Raw genomic sequence first — 4,542 nt, forward strand, 5'->3', positions numbered from 1 at the left:
TAGAGAAGCAGTTAGGGTCCTGTTGCATGTTGCGTTCATCAGGAAGCAGACTCTGAGGTAGAGTTTCATGCTTATTACAGAGTGCCTTATGATCAGCCCCTATGGAAGGCAGGGGAAGGAAGCATAGTTAGGCAGAGGAAGAAGTTGAGTTACATTGCAGGATCAATGACAGACTCAGCCAGACAGACTCAGACTCCTGCATCAGGAACTTTGGAGCAAAAATAACCTGTAAAATTGTCCCGCATTGGGCTGAAATGGCCAAGTATCTATACTCCCACCTTAATCAGTCATTGGATAGGGTCCTCCCTGGAAAGGGCATAACCTTGGGTGTGGTAGCTCTCTGCAGCTGAAGCAACCTCTCAAAGGACTGATTGCCAAGGCTTTTTGCTGACTGTACCCCTAGGAGCAGGAGTAGCAAGTCATTCCTTGAAGGGGGACCTGAGTGGCACACCTCTGGGCCTACCTCAAATCCCTAAGCCAGGGACCCATTTTATGTGTGATAAGAGGCCCTGTAAATATGAGCAGGGAATTCTAACAATCTGTGTATGCAGACAAACCAGAGTTCCCTCAGAAAATCCACCTGAAAAGCAGAGCTTAGGGGAACAGTTAAAGGAAGCAGGTATATTTACCCTGAAGGAGGTAAGACATTGGGCAAGGTAATTATTGTGTATCTTTCAGTATTTTAAAGAGCTTCCAGGTAGAAAAGGGATTAGGCCTTTTCTGTATGGCTGCAGTGGGGAGAATCAGGACAAGTGAATGAAAATTTGAGAGAGGAAGAGATGAGATAGATTCAGAGCTTTCTAATCATTATAGCAGGAATGGCTTGTCTTGACAAACAGCGAACGCCCTGGGACTTGAAGCGTGTGGTCATGGGCTGGGAATGGGGTTGGAGGAGGGAGAAATCACATGGAGACAATTTGGAGCATTGGAAGGACAGTTAGCCTATATAATGTCTGAGTCTACCCTAGTTTGGGGAATCTAAGATTAATTCTTACCTTAATAGAAATAACCATGATAGCTATCACAGTCTCAGAAGAAAAAATTAAATCTGGCTTATGATAAGTTAAATCCAATGAAAATACAAAAATTTTTGGCGTGGCTTTAACATTCACTTTTTTTCTGTCCTCTTTCATTTTCGGAAATGAATTTGTTGTATGAAACAAATCTATAAAGGAGAGCAGTAGAGGTGAAAATATCATGGAAAAGGCAAGCAGTTTGACTAGTAAACTCAGCGAGTTGAGACAAGTGTGAAAACTCATTACAACCTGAATTTCTCACACATCTCAGTTTCTCCTCCCTTTTAAGCCTCCTAATATAAAAAGTTGAATTCACATTATTGGCACCCCCACTACTTGCCCTCACTTCCATCAAAAGAATAAATAAATTAGAGATACCTTCTTTTCTACATTTACTTTAATCTAAAATGTTGTGTTCCCTCAAGTTTTATTTTATGGTTTCCCAAAAGACCAAATCTTAGAAATCTCATTCTTAAACCCATGGGTAATACGTGTATTTCTACTTTATTTGAGCAGGTGAATTGGGAGGGAATAGGGTTTGATTTAACACTTGTTAAATTCTATAGACTATGTATTAAAAGTAAATAAATATTGTAATTTAGTTCTATTTTATTTCATATTTAAAGGTAATATTGCTGACCATTGTATTACTTGTACATTAATGAAACTTTAAAAATAATGAACTTGCAATTTCATCAGCTTTTATCAGTGGCATACTTTTCTTTCTCCCATACAACAGCTTTGCTAACTCCTTAAGGGCAGAAAAATCTTTTTCTTAATCACTAAATCTCTAATAAATCATGAGCAAAATAACAGTGGTTTACTGAGCACTTCCTTTGTACCAGGTGCTTTACACACATTATTTTCTCTTTTTAACAAATCCCTTTCTATTTACAGATGAAGAATCTGATGCTTAGAGAATTTTAGTTACTGTTTCCAAGGTCACATAACTAATAAGTGGCAGGGCCTGGATTCCAAGTCTGGCTTCTGTTACCCCATCCAGCACTCTTACTTACTGTTACGCTCCCTATGAAGCATAATGTGGCAGGGGCTATTTTTGCCAAACATCCATTCTCTCTTCTTTATTATAACAGAGCTCTAAAGTTTAACTGAGCACATTGCTCAACAGAGGCTGTTTTTCAGCCTTTCTAGCAGCCAAGGATGAGCATGTGACTAGGAAGGATATAAAATATGTAATATGGAAATGGACGTTCTTTATGAACTTCTCTCTGCCAACCTCACTTTTGCTTCGTGAAGTGTAGTTGATCACATGCCTGTCGCTTTAGCAGCTATCTTGTCCCAGCAGATGACCTTAAGGATCGATGGCAAAGCTGGAGATGAACGAGCACATCCTGCCGTTCCCTAAGGGCATCATGGAGATGCCGTGCCAATTCTGGTCGGCGTACTTCTGGACTTCTTTTACATGAATGAGAAATAAACTTCCACCTCTTTGAAGCCAGCTAAATTTACTCCTAACTGTTAAACGTGGTGTATCATGCTCAGTATCTTTTTATGGAATTAAATTTTGTTCCTCCTACCTGACACTCTTTTGTACCTCTTCTTTAATCTCCTTCCTTTAAATGTAGCTTAAATTCCAACTTGTCTATAAAGCTTTCCCTGACAGCCATTTTCTCTACGGTGAATTTTAAATAAGTTACCAGGTTTCATAATTATCTCTCTTTCGAAAAGCTTTTTGGCCAGGCACAGTGACTCAGACCTGTAGTCTCAGCACTTTGGGAGGCTGAGGCAAGAGGAAAACTTGAGCCCCAGTGAGCTATGATTATGACACTGCACTCCAGCCTGGGCAACAGAATGAGATCTTGTCTCCAAAAAAAAAAAAAAAAAAAAAAAGTTTTTTGTTGTGAAAAATTTGTTATTAGTCATAAAGGCTAATTTGGATTCACACAGGCTGGAGTCCCACCCTCACTCTTCCATATACATTTTTCTGCAGTATTGGGCTCAGATTAAGAGGGAGCTTTCTACAAATAGTTTTAAACTATTTTGGAAATTTCCTATTATTTTATACTATATATATGTGTGTGTGTGTGCAGAGAGTTTCTATTTGGTTTAATAGTATGAAAAAAATGTTAGATCACATAAGACATTATGAAAGTTGGCCCTAGAAGGCCCAGTTGGTTGTGGACCAGTCAGGTTTTAAATATGAGAGTAACCATTTTAGAAAATGCTCGTGTTGGTGACTAAATACAGGTAGGACGATATTCTCAAGAGACCACAGGGATTAGAGTCAAAAGAACTGCTTTGAAGTCCTAACTTGATCACTTTTCTTTCTTGAGCCTTATCTGCCCCATGATAAGACGAGAAAGTTGAACTTGTCCATGCTTTATTTCATGGTTTGTGTTTGAATTTTGGACATGCCAAGCAGAGAAAAACTTGAGTTTTTTCCCACTAATTCAACATTTATAAACTTGTGTGAGTCACTGGATCTCATTTGTAAAACAGAAGCTTCAGCCTAGCTAATTTCTATTGTTGTTTTCAGATTTTACATTCTATAGTTCCACTTAGTTTTGTATATGTTAATATTATTTTATGATTAACTTTAAGAAAAGGTAACTAGGCTTTAATACTGCTGTAGGTAATGCTTGTGACTTATTTCCTTCCCCTTCTTCTCTCAGAGCCTTTTCAGACATCACCAGCATCCCTTGCATAAGTCTAAAACTAAATCAGCTATCAGGAGCCAGGTGAGATAAGAAGAATCAGTAAAATATTTCTTAGATGCCACCTAAGACAGGAGCTGAGCTTGAGGCTGGAGAAACACTGATGAGCCTGGCAGACCCAGTCCTGTCTTCCTGGAACAAGGAGTCCTGAGGTTGTTCCTATGTAGTTTCCCTCAATGTCAGGCTAAACTCACATATTTTTAAAAGGATAAAATGCCTGCAGGATTCTTTCATGGAAAAAATTCAGGAGATAATGTAACTAACAGGAAGTATAGTAGATATTAACTATCACTTTAAAAAGTCTTTTTGTGCCAGCCTGAGCAATACAGCAAGACCCAGTCTCAGACACAAAAAAATGTTTTTAAATTAGCCAGGCACATTTGCGCACGCTTGTAGTCCCAGCTACTCAGGAGGCTGGGGTGGGAGGATCGCTTGAACCCAGGAGTTGGAGGTTATAGTGAGCTATGATTGAGCCACTGCACTGGGCTCCAGTCTGAGCAACAGAGCGAAAACCCATCTTTAAAAAAATAAATAAATAAAGTTTTTTGTCTACTTTATTAGGCCAAAGTTTCCCAAATGTTTGTGTGCAGAAGATTTTTAAATGCAGAGTCCTGGGCCCAAGATCAACAGAGTCTAACTCAGTTGGCCTGAGAGGTCTTTGTTTTTAGCAAGCACTCCCAGACATTCTAATGTTGATGTTCCATATTCCAAAACTTTGTTAGACACTGTTATGAACTGTTTTGTGCCACGTTTTTCTATAGTCTTTGGTCAAATAACTTTAAATTTGATATGTACAAACTATATTTATAACTGTATAATATCATTTAATTGCTCCCTTAAAATAGTGCCCT

The sequence above is a fragment of the Eulemur rufifrons genome, chromosome 17, assembly GCF_041146395.1.
Source record: "Eulemur rufifrons isolate Redbay chromosome 17, OSU_ERuf_1, whole genome shotgun sequence".
Lineage (NCBI taxonomy): Eukaryota > Metazoa > Chordata > Mammalia > Primates > Lemuridae > Eulemur > Eulemur rufifrons.